The following is a 17,714-nucleotide window of genomic DNA, read 5'->3' on the forward strand; positions in this document are numbered from 1 at the left end:
ATGAGCTCACTTGTCTTTTTGTTTATTTATGTTTTTGTTTTTTTTTTGTTTCTTTACAATCAAATCTGCCAACACGTTTCATTTTAAATTACTTGATAAGATTTGGATCATCAACCACTAATTCCATTTTCAGCAGAAAGAGAAAAGGATATAAAGACCACATTTTTCTCTTCTCATTAAGCATAATTTTTAAATTAATTCTATTTTAGCTTCAGATAGTTGAGAGAAGGAGTTTACATGCAACAAAAGTTTACAGATGCAATGCATCTTGATTAATGTCATCCATTTCATCGTTTCCCCATCTCTCCGAACCGTCTCCCTCCCTTTAAAAAATATGTAGTTTTATGTTTCCAAAACTGAGAACTATCACAAGATTAGCTAAAAGAAATTTGCAAACATATGCAGTCCCCCTGTAATAAGCAGATATTTATCAAGAAAATGAATGCCTTGGAGAGAGTCCTATTAGAGAGATTAACAATAGAATTTGGTATATTATTATGAGCGTCGATTCCAGTTTTGCTCTCTAAACTCGTGTTAAATATTTCTCCTTTATTGCCACGAAACATATTTAATCAAAAAATGATGATCAGTTTGCTCTTTATAACATCTTCAAAATATTGGTTGTGCATTTTGATCTTTGGCTTATTTTATTATTTACCTTTCAATCTAAGACATCATCATTATATTTCTAACACTTAACCTGTTACATCGATGTGGTTATGAAACTCCAAATAAGAATAATTCAGTTTCTATTTCAACCTTCATTGCTAACCCAGTCAGGTAAAGTATTTTTAAAATACCAATTATGTCCTGAATGAAGTAGTTTCTTCCCAGTGGTTCTGGTAAGTTATCCTCACAGAAATCAAGAGGGTTTGCATTCTTTGAATTAAAATTATTCCTTCAGCCTGTGTGCTCAAGAACTCCTAAGGCATTCACCTTCAAAGTCTTTTCTCTGCTGGGTGATTGCACAGCAGCTTATAGAGCCTGTGTTCATTCAGCCTACAGGGGCCTAACAAGTTCTTTCTGCAATTACCAGGTGGATAGCCCGAAGTCAGCCACCAGCTTTCTATTCTAAACCTCCTGGAAGTTAAATCTTCATTGAATAACACATCACCTTGTTGCAACATAATCTGAAACTAACCATAGTATTACTAAAGAAAGAAACAGTTTTCATCTTTAAAAATGTCACATGAAAGCCTATATTTTAAATGTTTGTAGAAATAATGATCATAATACATCCCTAAGTAAAAAATCACAACATTATTTGAGTTTGTATTTTCAGGGCATGTATTAGAATTCATACTGTCTGCTAAATTTTTGGAGGGTAGTATTTGGACTTCAGTTCAAAGCCTTCCTCTCAATAGGTAAGCTTACTCCCTTGCTTGAGCCATGCTTCCAATTGTTTTTGCTCTAAATTATTTTTCTTACAGTGTCATATTTTTTTGCCCAGTACTGATCTCACACTGAGGTTCTCTCTTCTGCCTGAAACTAGCTGAAATTACAGATTTGCACCATCACACTATCTACTTTTATGAGATGAATGTCTCACTGAATTCTTGCCTCCACTATTATTAAATTTCAGTCCTCATGGTTTCCTTCCTTTATTGTGAATGGGCTCATAGGTAGGCACAACTATGGATAGCCCTAATAAATTTCTTTATAAATTCACTCACAGTACTTCTCTGCTACTAAGATAGTTTTCAATTGAATGTTGTATGTACTACATTCTAAAAACAAAATCATAAACATAAATATTATCTTATCAATATATAATTATATAGTTAACTGTATTAATTCTCGATGATATATAAATATTAATACAGAAATATGCCTCTTTAACTTAAAAGGGGATTAATTCATTAGACAAAAATTTAATAAGTGTGTATTTCCAAACTGACAAGTCTACCCAAAAAGAATGTATACATATGTGCATCAAAAGACAAATAAAATACCCCCAAATACTGTTAGAATAATGTACTTAATATACAAAGAGAGAAAGAACTGGAATGTCATCAACAGAGTAATGAATAAAATCACTGTGGGTTCTTTGGATACCTTGTCATAATCCTGGATGTTTCTGAGAAGATAATATTTAGAAAACCAATACATTTTCCTACCGTGGAGTGTGTATACATCATTAGAATACTGAAGTACAGCATCTGTAAGGGAATTGTCTCCTAGAGCTCAGGCCACTGTGGTGTAGAAACTAGGACAGATAGAATGATCAAGGAAGTTTCTCAGTCATCATCTGCACTAATAAATACAGTGAGCACTCACATATGTGTGTCAGGCAATAACACCGATGTTTTCCTGTAAAATTTTGCTTTTGTCCCATTCTCCCTGACCTCTGTGAACATTAGTCCTCTCACATGGGCCTCCTCTGCACTACAGACTCACAGCCATGCTGGCTAGTTGCCCTCAATTCCAACCGCAGCAAAGACAGCATGGTCTCCATTTCTGCTCTTTCTCACACTATTCCTCCCTTGGAAAGTCACAGGAATTACCTAGTACAAAAAATAAAGCATAACAAATCTTGAAAGCATTTTTTTCTTCAGTTTGAATTCCAAGAACTTCTCTTGTAGCCTACCTGGTCTAGAACATAAAATATGCTCATCCATAATCTTACTCCATGTTTGTTGACAAGATTTGTATGAATGTTTCTAATGAACTTCCTAGAGACAAAGTAATATATTCAAATACATTGTGGTCCATTTATCATCTATGATTTAAGGCTAGAATTTAAAGGGTCTTGTCAATTACTATTCTATATTTTCTATATTCAATTTCTTTTACTATATTTTTAATTAAATGATTAATATGTAGCTAGGTACCAGTGGCTCATCTTTGTAATCTAGCTCCTCTAAGATCTGAGGTTCATAGCTCCTCTAAGATCTGAGGTTCATGTTTGAAGCCAGTGTTGGCAGGAGAGACTATGAGATTCTTATCTCCAATTAACCACCAGAAAACTAAAGGTAGCTACTATAGTTCAAAATAAAATCATGCACTAGATTTGAGCAAAAAAGATAAAGGACAGCTCACAAACTATGAGCTCAAATCCTACAAATGACAAAAAAGGAGATTAATATGCACATACACTGGTAATTAGATTGTAAGCAACAGTTTTTAACTTTGAGCACTGTAATAGCTTTTTATCTTTGTAAATACAAAAAAGTATTCTAGCTGAGCGCCGGTGGCTCACACCTGTAATCCTAGCTACTTAAGAGTCTGAGATCTGAGGATCACGGTTCAAAGCCAGCCCAGGCAGGAAAGTCCATGAGACTCTTATCTCCAATAAACCACTAGGAAACCAGAAGTACCACCTTGGCTCAAGCAGTAGAGCACTCTCCTTGAACTGAAGAGAGCAGGTACAGGGCCCAAGCCCGGAGTTAAAACCCCATGCTGACCAAAAATAATATTCTAAAGGAAACCAATAAAGTAAACATTTCTTCACAGTTTTAGAGAGATGCATTTCATCTACCAGATGTTATTCACTTATTTTAAGGGCACAATTGGATAAATTACAGGAACATCTAATTTTACCATAATCTGTAGCATTGAAATTTTAAAGAATGTTTGGATGTATATACATATTAATAGAAAGAGAAGTATAATTATTATTGATATTTTTGGCAATCCTGGGGTTTCAACTCTGAGCTTTACACTAGTGTGATTGTTGTTCTACCATGTGAGGTACTCATCTCCAATCCAGCTTTTTCCCTTTGTTTATTTGTTTAAATTTTGCATATAAGCTCTTTTCTGTTCAGGCTCCCTTTGAAAAGTCCTCCAGATCTCAGCTTCCTTGGTAGGTAGAATTATAAGCATAAGTCACTTATGCCAGAATTTGAAATGTAATTTAAATTAAAATGCATTTATTTCTTATCTAAAATAAAGACTGCAGCTACGTTAGTGCATTTTATAATGTGTCCCAATATTCCTTTCAGTTAAGACGACATCAAGAGAATTCCAAATCATTTTCTCCACATGTTGGCTGTGCAGTGGCTTCCAATTTTACCCTTGGGTTGGGGCTTTCTATTTTGTTATTACATACTGTTTGTTGAGTGTGGCGCTATCAGTTTTAAACACCAGGAAAGAGATGGCAAGGTGAAAATTCTATTATGAAATTGCCAAAACTGAGAAACAACTCTAGCTTGAATGGAAATCACTCCTTAGAGAGCAAAGACAGCACAGTTAAAGAAAGCGTCTGGTCCATTTCAATCACGGAGAATTTATATAAATAACAATGGACAATCAAGCTACACACCAACATCAAATAAAGGTGAAAAGAGGGTTTATACTGTGCGGAGGCAGATACAAAGTAACAAGAAAAAAATCATATGGTACCTTATAAATATGTTAGAAACAATAGCAAGAAAGAAAAAAAAAACATTTGTGTCCTTATCTTGGGGTTCATTTAGCTTAACATCATCTTATCTGACCTTTGCCGCTTGTCTCAGACATGTGCCAGTTATTGCAAAGAAGAGAAACCATGAGAACTATGTTGGGGAGCAGAAGGGCAAAACAAATGGTTTAAATAGGGATACAGGTGGACCCATTGCAGCAATGAGATGTTCAAGATGCTATGTCGAAAAACAAACTTTACAATTTAGGCAGGGGCAGTGAGGGGAGCGTAGCAGTGGAGATGGGAAGGGATGGTGGGGAAAACAAAGGAGGAGGCAACAATGCTTGATAAGAAGTGTACTGTTTCCATGCTCATGTAATTGCAACCGCTCTGTACAGTATTTTCACAATAAAAAAACTTATTTTTTAAAAAAAGTCAGACTACACATTGTAAAGTCAGCTCAGTGAACAGTGTACCAGCCTGCATGGGACTGGCCAGTCCTGCACACATTCCATGGAAATGAGCATCAGGGAATGACAGAATTTGAGGAGTCATTGCGAGACATTCCCCCAAAGCTCAGACATGCTTCCAGGGCAGAAGAGGCCTTGACAATGAGTGTCCCCTTTGCCCTCTGTATATGGGACCTTTGAAGAACAATCCATCCTACGTTAACCTCCAGGTCATGAAACACATTGAGCTAACAGGTGTCTAGAAAGGCAATAGAACCCAGCCTAGGCTCTTCTAATCTTCTACTGAATAAATTTATATTTTTCACTGCTAATGTTGAAAATTCTTCTGTGGGGAATAGATTGCAAGGTTGTTTTCATGGTTAGAACACATCTACCTGTACTATACTAGAGAACAATTTATATGCCAGTGGAGGGCTGGGAAGGTGGCTCAGTGGTAGAGTGCTTGCCTTGCATGCATGAGGCCCTGGGTTCGATTCCTCAGCACCACATAAGCAAAATGAAAAAAGCCTGAGGCACTGTGACGCTAGCCTTGAGCTGAATTGCTGAGACAGCGCCCAGGCCCAGAGTTCAGGCCCCACGACTGGACCAAAAAAAAAAATAAAATAAAAATAAATAATAAATAAATAAATAAAAATAAAAAATATATGCTGGTGGAGTTCTTCCAAAGAGAATCTTGAAATCCATTAAGATGGTTGCGCTAATTCCCAGATATAACTTACCATACCAATTCAGTCAGTAAATTTTTAAATTGAGAGGTATTTAAATGTTTTATTTATAAACATATAGACCAAATTTTCAAAATAATTTAAAATACTTGGACAGACTTTAAAAATTCACTAAGGTTGGTACTATCCTGGTCAGATTCTTTAGCTTGTAATTCTGGATTGTTCAAGATTTATTTTTTATGAAGAAGTGATTCATATATTATACATTTTCTTTGAAAGTTTAAGAAAAATCATAAAACAGCAGGTTTTGGTGGCTCAGGCCTGTAATCCCATGTAGTCAAGAGATGGAATTTGGGGAAAACTATGATACCAGGAAATCCTAGAGAAAAAAATGTCAGCATGACCCTACTTAGTGAAAAATTTGGGCACCATCTGAGCTATGCAGGAAGCTTAAAGAAGGAAGATTGCTGTATAGGCCTTTGAGTTGCTGTATTGGTGTTTACTGGAAAGAAAAGCAAGGCTTTATATGCAAAACAACTAAATCAGAAAGGGGTGAGAATAGAAATGCCAACTGTGACTTGAGCCACAATCATATTACCTTGAGTTCTAATATCAGTACTACCAAACAATGTACCAAGGAAACCAAAATATCACTATGTAAAAAGTAACTCAAGTGCACTATCACCTCAGAAAAGTCCAAACGAGCACAAGGTGGGAGACCACAGTCAAAAATCTAATGTATATCCTACAAAATTAAGAAGATTAAGAGAAGGGATGGGTAGGGAAAGGATGAGTGAGAATTGTTGAAAGGGGTAGTATTGATCATATATTGTATTCATAAACTACTTGGTTAAAACACAGTTTGTCAAATAATGACACTGAAATATATACAAAAAGGACCTAAAGCAGTGTGCAGGTGGCTCACGCCTGTAATCCAACCTCCAAAGGAGGCTGAGATCTGAGGACTGCGGTTTAAAGCCAGCCCAGGCAGGAAATTTAACGACTAGAATATCAGAAGTGGAGCTGTGGCTCATGTAGTACAGCCACAATGGGACAGAGCCCATGACCAGTGTTCAAGCCCCTTGACTGGCAAAAACAAAAACAGAAAAATACCTTCTAAAACTTAGCATATATTAATATTACTGATGCAAGCACTACAAGTATTTTGAGCAGAGATTTTAGTGCTGAGAGAAGGAGAAACAAAAGAAATCTGAGTACAACACATTTAGTTATCAGAGTGATGCTCTATAAGACTCCAATCCATAAGCTCATACCCAATCTCTTTAACCCATCCTCTACTAACTGAAGACTGTATCTAACATGTCTTCATTTTAGCCCTTCTCTGTCATTTCATACTTTCATCAAGAAAGTATAAGTTTTACTCTATGATTCAATCAACAAAGCTGGTAGCGATTTTAAACAGGACTATGCATGCTAACTCTTGAATGGAGAAAAAAAATGAATCAACTGGAAATGTTCCTCACTCTTGTAATCCCAGTGATTCTGGAGGCTGAGATCTAATGACTGTGGCTCAAAGGCAACCCCATTTACTATTGCCCATTAATTACCAATAAATGCCAGAGGGGAGAGCTCTGGCCCAAGTGGTAGAGTACTAACCTTGAACAAAAAACCTCTGTAATCCTAGCTACTCAGGATGCTGACATCTCAGGATCATGGATCAAAGCCAGCCTGTGCAGGAAAGTCTGTGACACTCTTATCTCCAATAAACCGCCAGACAAACCAGAAGTGGCGCTGTGGCTCAAGTGGTAGAGCGCTCACCTTGAGCTGACGAGCTGAGGGACAGTCCTCAGGCCCAGAGTTCAAGTCCCATGCCAAAAAAAAAAAAGATTATGATTCCTTTTAATCAGATTTATGCAAAAGGTATCCTTGTTCTGCTCTGTGACTTATACATCCAATTATTCTTACTGGTTTTCTTACCTTTAATGTGAAGACATCAAAATGACCTTGCTATTACATTGTTTCATTATACTAGTCTGTCTCTCTTAAAATCAACTGTAACACACACACACACACACACACACACACACACACACACACACACACACATACATATTGAAGTTATAGATGTAATGAAAATGACAAGCAATTCTAGATATCAAATTTATATTCTTTGTGTAACTTTTTTTTAAAATTTTGATTAATCAACCATATATATGTAGTTTTCCATGAACTTTAGGAATGTTATTATATTGTAAAAATGCCCTGAATATCTCAGTCTCTTTTCTCTTCTCTCTTCTATATGTGTGCTAAAACAATCAAAAGCTCAGCACTTAGATGTGTAATTGTTTTAGACATATTAGGAAAATAAATAGACTAAGCTTTGCTCATGTTGAATGTTGCATACCAGGACTGCACTTTTGCATTACGGTTACACAAGTGAAATCATCCATGGGACAGGAAAGGGCCGCCCCTCACTGCACCTTGCCATGTGGACATTGCATCACAAAAGCAATGGCCATGGATTAAACACTTTGGCAATGTAATTGGAATATTATTTATTGTATAATTCTATGTGGATCACTGTAGAACCATATTTTGTCCATCTAACTTGTTTGGTAAAAATTTTCAATATATTTTGATTACTCAAAATTTGATTATGGAGATGATGAATGATCATTAGAAAATTGGGAACAATTTAAGGTAGTTGGTAATGAGTGAATCTGAAGTTATTTTAGCTCATAGTGTAGAAGTAAAAATAATCTGCATTTTTCTCCTTGAATTATAGCTTTAAATGCTGGTATACAATATATTGTCAAAAAATTCCCAATATTGTTACCTAGTTCATAAGTTGTTATAAGTACTGTTTTGTATAAGTAGATAGAAATTATTTCTATTTTGCTGTTCTTTACAGGAATTGTGGAGTGATAATTGACTTTGGAAAAGGGCTTTTTGCTGCTATTTCTAGGACATCATTCTTTTTTTAAGTCCTGGCTTCAATTTGAGATGTTCATGATTATTATGTATATCAATATATCTAAATATCAGTGAAAACACATAAAAAATACAGCTTAACCTATGTAACTAAGGAGACTTAAAAGTATCAGTTTTTTTTAAAAGTTCCCAAGATGCAGTTGAGCATCTTGCCCTACTAATTCAACAGATCATAATCTCTCTTGAAGTAGTAGGGCAAAGGAAACGAACCTCACAATTTACATCATTGGAGGGTTTTGCATTTGTATACTTCAAACTCAACTTTTTTAGCTTTGTCAGTGTCTGATAGGTTATTCCTCACATTTTTGTCTGAATATAAGCATAAAAATATCCTGAATAACTCTCTAGCTTGTGTTTTCTTATACAATTTTGTAGTAGCAAATTTTTCAGTATGATGGTCAAGAGTAAAGCTCACTCAAAACACTTTATGTGGAATCAGACTTCATATCCTCATTGCTTTGCTGAATTTGGAACTCTATTTGCTCATATTCGCAGCTCTTCACTGCTTAAACCATAACCACTGCTGAAGGCAAACAGGAATATTTTTAACCATCACAATAACTTCAAATCATTTCTAATTCCCTTCATTTAAACTTCCATCCTTGGATGGTTACTTAAGCAAATGACAAATTATCTTCATGCAGCAGACCATTAAAAGGTAACCAAAATAATTTGACAAATGATTTATTTAACAGAAGCTGTATTTGCATATAAAAAGATTCAATCACTAGTTCATACCTATTGCACTAAAATCAATGAATTTCATCTTCTCTTTATGCAAACTCTAAATCCAAAAATCAATATCTTTCATCATCTCCTTATGAATTGACTACTATTTTCAAATAATTAATTTCAACTAGAACAGACTGGATAATGCATGCAATAAGATAGCTCAGACAACTCATGAAATTGGAATTAAAAATGTTTAAACTTTTAGACACAACTATATACTGAACATCAGGTAGGCTTCCACTAATTAAATGATGTATTTTTATTTGTTTACTTGCTTGTTTGCATTTGTTTCCTTATTGAGTAACAGCAAACACTACCAAAGGGCTTCAATATATATAGGTCTGAGAGCGACACCATTTATATTGACCAAAGTCCCCAGTGTGACATGTCATGCTCAACTTTAGTATTAAAGGTGGATTTCTTGCTCTCCAAAAGTATTCATTTTCCAAAATTATTGAGATTCTTCCTAAAAAGCCTCAGAGCTCATCTCCTATGTCCATGGTAGTATTTTTCCATGACAAGTCTACCTTCACCCATTATATGTTTGACATGAAAGCTGGTTCTGTGAATAAAAAGCATATTGCTTTTTGCCTCTTCAAATGCCACTAACAAAGTGACTTACATTTATATTATACCCCCATAGATAGTAATATGTTTCTTACAATTTCTTATGTGCACACTTATCTTTCTCAGCTTATAAACTAGTCTTTAGGCTTTCAAATTACCTTTGTCTTATAATTTATTGGATTAGTATAACAAAATACCTAAATCATATAGATTTTAGTGCATTACGCCTGTTTTATTTAATTTAATTCATCTCATATATATTTTAAAGTTATAGAAATTTAATCCTCATAGTTCTGAGAATGGGTCATCCACTGTTAAAACTTTGGTAGATTTGATATCTGCTAAGGATCTGAGATTATAAACAGCCTTTTCTAATTCCATGCTCATAGAATGCAAGGTAAAAACCTGGTCCTTATAAATCCCAATGAAACTGACTTTATTCAGATCTATTCCCTTGTATCCTAGCACTATGACAATGCTCCATGTCCTCCTACCACAGATCTGCGAATTAAGTTTCAAGCATTTCCAGGTTCATATTTTAGGATTATTGTAGGGCTTCTCCATTCTACAACAATGTTGTTCAATTAGAAACAGGCTAGCAGATCATGTAGTTTAAAAGATCTTAGTTTAAAAGAAGATTCATTTTTATTAAATATTAATTAAGCTATACCTCTTTCATATAATTTATAAGTGTCTAATCACTATACTCACATGAAAAGTAAATAAAGCATTTTATGTCAATTTGTGATTTTTTAAAATTCTGTAAAGTAGTTTGAGAGTGTCTTTGACTCATGAACGTCTAGTTTTCTGTGTCATATGATAGGTCTACAAAAACAAAATTTGAATTCATTTATTATGAAACCCATCAAAGTTATAGGCCATTTTAATTCTAAAATCAAGTTATGAGCTTGATTATTTTTCATCACAAAATAAATATTTCAAACAAAAAAAGGATTCTGTAACCAAGCCTTTCTTGTGTTTTTCCTCTAGTCTTAGTTTAAGTACTTGATTCACACTTTTAATCAAATTTTATGCATATATTTCATTCTCTTTGATCTCCATTTTCAATTCCACAGCAGGTCTTCTTGGTTGCTAATGTTTCCCTACAGTTTACACAGATAAAATATAATGTCACAATCCCCAGTGCATTTTATTGCTCATTTTACTTATTGCCAACACATCCAATTTTCACAAATGTAAACAACTTAGCAACAATGTCATCCATTCTGTGATGAATTAGTGCCTGCTCCCACACTGTATCCTGTTAAATGCATAATTCAGATATTGAAGGTTGCCAGTACTTTGACTACAGAGATAATTTTACAACCAACTGCCTGAAGCCTGCATTTTAAAAAAGTGCTATCTTTACTTATTAGTGTTTATTTGAGAGTCCATAGGCCCAAATGTCCTTAGGCAGAGAGCAATGCAGTACAATAACTATACTACTAAGAACCATGATGTTAAAAATATATATTTCTGAGAACTGTGAATCTAGAGTGTAAGCTCTAATTTGAAGAATTTCTCTTTTTCCCCCTACAGTTTTTCCACATTTAATATTGATGAACCAGGAGATCTAGAAAGTCTAAATTCTTATTTTTAATTTATTTTATTTTATATCATTTCATTTATTTATGCATTGAAATAGAGCTGTACGTAGAAATCCAACTTGTGTCAACAAACAGAAGAAATGCTTAAGTATTTACTCTGTGTTATCTGTGTAAAACTTTGCTTTTTGAGTGAAGATTTGCTGTCAGTAGAATCATCTATCTATTTGTTTGTCCATCTAACTAGATAGATAGGCAGATAATTGATATTGTAGAGGTGACATACAGAGAGGTTATTATACATGAGGAAAACAATGAATACATAATGTCTCCCCTTTCCCTACTCTCTCTCAGTTTTTCCCCACTATATCCCCCCACAAAACATAGTGTCTACTGAGTACACTAATTACAGTGTCTAGTGAGTAACACTGCTGTATTTTTTCACAATGTATCACCCTTTATTCTACCTTTCCGGTGATGCCCTCTTACCCACTCATAGACAAACTAACAAGATAAAAGTAAAGTAAAACAAAAACAGCAACAATAGCAGCTAAAACACAATCTCTTGTTTCCTTTCCTTTGGGTTCATTTCATATAATATCACTGATATAATTATATTTACCTAGGCCTTTGTGATCCACTCCTAGGCCAAAACTCATTTGGCTTCCATCTGTGCCTGTCCAGGGACCTACATAATTTACCATGTTTCAGTGTGTGTGTGTGTGTGTGTGTGTGTGTGTGTGTGTGTGCGCGCATGTGTTTGTTTAATATATATGTATGCCATATACACATAGGTCTATACACGTAGGCTTAACCTATGTGTATATAAAATTCATACATATATCATAATATAAATATATATAAATCATTTAATATGTTTACTTAAATATTTATAGACACATTCTAATTACAATTACTACAAATGAGGGGAACATGCAATCTGTTTCTTTGGATCTGGCTTACTTCACTTAATATACTTTTTTTCCAAGTCTTTCATTTCTTTTAGGAAGGGGAAACAAAGGAGGAGGCAACAATGCTTGATAAGAAATGTATTCATTATCTTGTCCATGTAATTGTAACTCCTCTGTGCAGTATTTTCACAATAAAAAATAGTACAATATCATTCTTTCAGACGGATGAGTAGAAATCCTTTTTGTATATATACCTCATTTTCTTGATCTATTCATACAATGAGGGGCATCTGGGTTGATTGTATATTTTAGCTATGGTAAATAATGCTGCAATGAACATGATTGTACTTTTGACTTTAGTGTGGCCTGGTTTGTGGTCATTTGGATAAATGCCACATAATGGGGAAGCTTTATGTTAAGTCTTTTGAGGAACCTCCACCTTGTTTCTAGAGGGTTAAATGAGTTTACATTCTAACCAACAGTATAGCAGCATGCCCTTGGCCACATCACTGCTGGCATCTATTATTGTTAGTTTTCTTGATAATTGTCATTATAACTAGGGTTACATGGAATCTCAATGTTGTCTTTATTTGCATTTCTTTTATGGCCAGAGATGTTGAATATCTCTTCATTTTTCTTGGCCATTCTTACCTCTTCTTCTGAGAATTGATTGGGTTGTTGAGTTCTTGAAGGTTTATTTTTTTTAGGGGCAGAGTAATCTTTCTACTCAAAGGTTCTTGTGTAAAATATAACTGGTAAAAATATTTTACCATCCTTTGGGCTTTCTGTATGTCAAGATTGCTATGTACTTTGCTATGAAGAAACACTTCAATTTGATGTAATCCTATTTATACCTTCTGTCTTTGATTTGTTGTCATTCACGATCTTTATTTAGGAAGTTTGAACCTGTGCCTAGAAGGCCTACCCATTCGTGTAATATTTTCACCTTATCTGGCATTACATTGAAGTCTTTGAACCATTTAGAACTGATTTTGGTGCAGGGTGATATAAGATGATCTAGTTTCATCTTTCTGCCAGTTTTGTTGGTATCATTTGTTGAAGAGGCTGTCTTTCTTCCAACCTGTTTTTTGCTACCTTTATCAAGTATTAGGTGGCTATATGTTGTGGGCTTATTTCTAGGTCTTCTGTTGCATTGGTCCTCAGGCTATTCTTTTGCCTTCACCAAAATTTTCATCACTATGGCTTTGTAATAAAGTTTGAAGTTTGATATTGATATTCCTCCCAAACTATTCTTCCTACAAAGGAATGTTTTTCATATTCTGGGTCTTTTTTATTCTATATGAATTTTATGATTGCTTTCTCTATTTATTGAAGAAAGTTGTTGGTATCTTCATTAATATTGCATTGAATTTGTAAACTGCTCTAGGCAATATTGCCAAACTCTTCTTATCCAGAAGAATGATAGATTTTGTCATTTCCTTAAATTGGCTTCAATTCTTTTGCCAGATTTTTTAAGTTTTCATAATAAAGGTAATTTACACTTTGGTTAAGATAATTCCTAGGGTTTTTTTGAGACTATTGCAAATTAAGTTGTTGTACTGATTTCAGCCTTGCTCTTTTTGTTCTTGGCATACAGAAATGGTACTGATATGGGTAGGTTAAGTTTATATCCTGAAACTTTGCCAAGATTTTGGTTTAGGGTTTCTAAGAACCTCTGAGTTTTAGTCTCCTTTATCTGAGTGGCTTCTTTTACATTGGAATATTTTGCTATCTTTTGGACTTCATTTAGATTGTTGTTTGTGTTCTCCATGAATTGTTTCATTATTCTTTCGTTAATCTCATCATGCTCATGAATTGCTTATATATGTTTTCAGACAATTAATTAAACATATCAGCAAAGTATTCCATGTAACTTGTAAAGTGTCTTCTAGCTCCTTGTTTTCCTGCTCTGTTCTCTAATGTTAGCAGTAATCATTGTATTTCCTTGAATTTTAATATTTTCAGTATTTCTCTGGTGTGTTCTGCCCATTTAAAGACCTTTCTTATCTTTTGAGAATCTCTGATCTTCTATATAGGCTGTTCTCTGTTTCCTTGTTTGATTAGACAGCTGATGCTCTGTCCCTTCATTGAGATTCACTTATCAGGGATTATAGAAAACATTGAGTGGAAATGTAGAGGTCAATTGTAATGTGAAATTGTACTGTTAAAATTTGACTGTCAGAAGAAAACCTTGAGTTTGTGAGGTAAGGTTAGTATGGGAGGGGTATAGTTTTCAGATATATATATATATATATATATGATATATCACATATATATCATATATAGCATGTATATATCATATATATGAATATATCATTTATATATATGAATGTGAGAGGTATATGTTTATAGCAGAGTTAGAAGAGGCAGGGAGGGGGAGAGGACAGGGAATGAGTGAGATGGAGGATATAAATAAGAGAGAAGAATAAAAAACTTGTATTCTATACTGAAGAAGGACTTCAAGTAAAAAGAAATTAGGTTAAACACTCTGAACCCTAATTCTGACTACTTCAAAGGCCTAAGTAAATTGCTGACTCTCTCCTACTTATAGCTCTGCTTTTGAACAGAGAAAGGCAATACATAAGAGAACAGGTTATTATATGGGTATATAAAACAAACAACATATTTTATCATATATATATATATATGATGTATGTCTTGTACTGCATTGTTGGCATTTACTTAAACCTTATATATTGTTTGGTCAATACATAAGACAAAATGGAGAGAATACTGAGATGATATCGTGCATATGATATTCTGCAAAGAAAGGCAATAATAAACTATATGCAATGTGATAAATAATAGTTTAGAATTAGAAACTGAAATTAGACTCCGTTTGGTACAACTATATAATTTCTTAATAATACTCATAGGATGCTTAATTGTTTTACATGAGTGCTAAGAGAACACTAGGGAAAATATGTAATTAATCATCAAAAAATCAGTCATCTGTTATTAAGCTAGAAAAGTAACAATCATAGATACATATGAAATTGATATATGTATATAAAATCAACTTATTTCCTCGAAGATCATGAAAATATATGATTTTATTTTACTTCCCCATTGTTTACCATGGTGTCCATGCAGAATAAACTAATAACATATTTGTTTGTGAATAAGTATGGTTAAAAGTTTAAAAAATCAACTTTCATGAAATGTTTTAAAATGCATAAAATTTTATTGAAATATTGCATTGGAATAGAATTTCTAATTAATTTTGGTATCTTCTTGGATAGTTAAGATCATGTTTGTTTCACTACTATGAAAAAAGTTTGTCAACTAAGAATAATATGTTTATATCAACTTCATTTTTTAAATTGTTGAAGGTTTTTGCAGTTTACTAATCATTTCATGAATAATTTGTCATCAGTGCAGGTCAAGTCATAGCAGGATCTTTATCCTTTGGCTTTTTGCCAGCTCCAACATTAGCACTTGTAGTCCTTCTGAATTTCTTCCTTCTGCTTTTGTGTTCCTTTTGCTGTTTCCCCAATGTCTTTTTCTTTTCATACAGTCATATCTTGCAAGTTTGTGTTTAGGCTCATTTTTTTTTTGCATACTCCAAGGAATCATAAATCATGCCAAAGACAGTTGTCTTGCCACTACCAAAATGGGTTCTGAATCCAAATACAAAGATGACATGGGTGTGGTCTTGTTCACTTTAGCAAGTTTTCATGAATCTTTTTCCAGGTTGAATGACATCAATGACCATCTCCTTTGAAGTAGTAGGTCTGTTACGAATTTCCTGGTCCAGGTAGTTATTGTGTCATTCATGATGGCAGCAGACCTTCAGCCAGCCAGGGAAGAAATAAAAGTATATCTATTTTAAAAAGACGTTATTCTTAAATGTTTTAGTAACTTTAGTAACTGTAGTATCCTGAGTCTGCTTACTTGGATGAAAACATGGTGACATGATACCATCCTTGTATTTCCTTTTGCAATAATTTAAATATGGCAGCCAAGAGTTCAATGGACATCCTATGAAGTAAAGAAGAGTGAGTCAATGGGTCAGAAGGGAAGAGATAGGTAAGAATGCTGGACAAGGTGACATTAATCAAGATGCATTGTACTCAATAACTGCTTTGTTAAATTGCAGATCCTCTGTACAAATACTTAAAGATAATAATACAAAATCTAATTGGAAAAAAGAATTTATGATGCATATTAATTATGGTTGTGAATGGTAAGCAACTTTAAGGAATTGTAGTGTATACGATTTATGGGGACTTTACATAAAATATGAAAATAGAAACTAAACTGTCCTTTTTTGAATGCAGGTTCATTACTGACTGGCTCACATAGGATGATGAATACAAGATAACACTGTAACAAGGAAGACACTCAGAATATGAACATATTGTATTGTCAAAGTGAAATTAATATAATGACTGCTTGATAATCATTTAAAACATCAAAACATGCATTAATTTGTAGAAAGAAAATGATTATAAGCAGAATAGTGACCTGAACAAAAAAAAACACTTTATTAGTAACTACATCTTTTTAAATAAAAATATTAGGTGACCAATACATTTCTTTTTAAACACTGTTACATCCTCCTTCATTATCTCCCACTTATCATTTCCCACTCCCCTCCCCCACTGGTTGTATACTTCATTTCCAACATAGTGTCTAATGAGTACTATTACTGCATTAGTTCATCCTTTGTCCTCCTGTTTTTGTGACTCCATTTCCCTTCCACACATCTGATAAGCATATACAAGACAAAGGGTAGCAAACAAAAACAAAAAGAAAAAATATAGAAATAACTGCATTCAGGATATAGTAAGAACCTTTTGTTTCTAATCCATGGTGTTCATTTTTATCTTTTCCTTATTTATGGTTCTATGCACTTAGCAATAGGGCTATTGTGATACCCTGCTAAGAGTATCATAGACATGTTCTAGATATTTTAAATGAAGAAAAACATGAAACCTATATTTCTTTGGGCCTGGCTTGCTTTGCTTAATATTATTTTTCCAGGTCTCTCCATTTCCTTATGAATGGGGCAATGACATTCTACCCCATTAACAAGTGGGCTAACGATGTAAAGAGAAACATGTCTGAAAGAATGGTCAATAGACAAATGCAGAAATGTTAACCATCTCTGGCCATAAAAGAAATGCAAATCAAAACAACATTGGGAACTACACCTTATTATGTCTACAAATGTGAGGCACTATTTAAGGATCCCAGAATATGGATATCTCTGAACATGGTGGTAGAGGTGTGTGTAAGATAAGGGATGAGGGACAGCACGAGTGAAAGCTGAAGAAAAAGTAGAGCTAATAGTCGCTCTCTCAATATGGAAGCTTGATTATCTGCAGAGATATTGAAGGAGGACTTGTGCCTGGCAGAAACTGGGAACAAATCTGGCAGATGATTTTAAACAAATTCTATACAGACTGGAAAATGAAACAGGCTGGAGATAAGTAAGAGATTATCAGCTCAAATGTGTCAAGAGGAGACAGACAAATAATATGGAAAGGCTGTAATAATGGAAGTCCAAAAAAAGTTCATATTAAAGTTCT

At 34.0% G+C, this 17,714-nt stretch overlaps 1 pseudogene; it reads right to left on the minus strand.

The window, feature by feature from the left end:
* Window positions 1-15,562: 15,562 nt before the first annotated feature.
* LOC105983833 lies at window positions 15,563-15,957 on the minus strand (annotated as a pseudogene).
* Window positions 15,958-17,714: the final 1,757 nt, after the last annotated feature.

Source organism: Dipodomys ordii, unplaced genomic scaffold, assembly GCF_000151885.1.
Source record: "Dipodomys ordii isolate 6190 unplaced genomic scaffold, Dord_2.0 Scaffold21, whole genome shotgun sequence".
NCBI lineage: Eukaryota > Metazoa > Chordata > Mammalia > Rodentia > Heteromyidae > Dipodomys > Dipodomys ordii.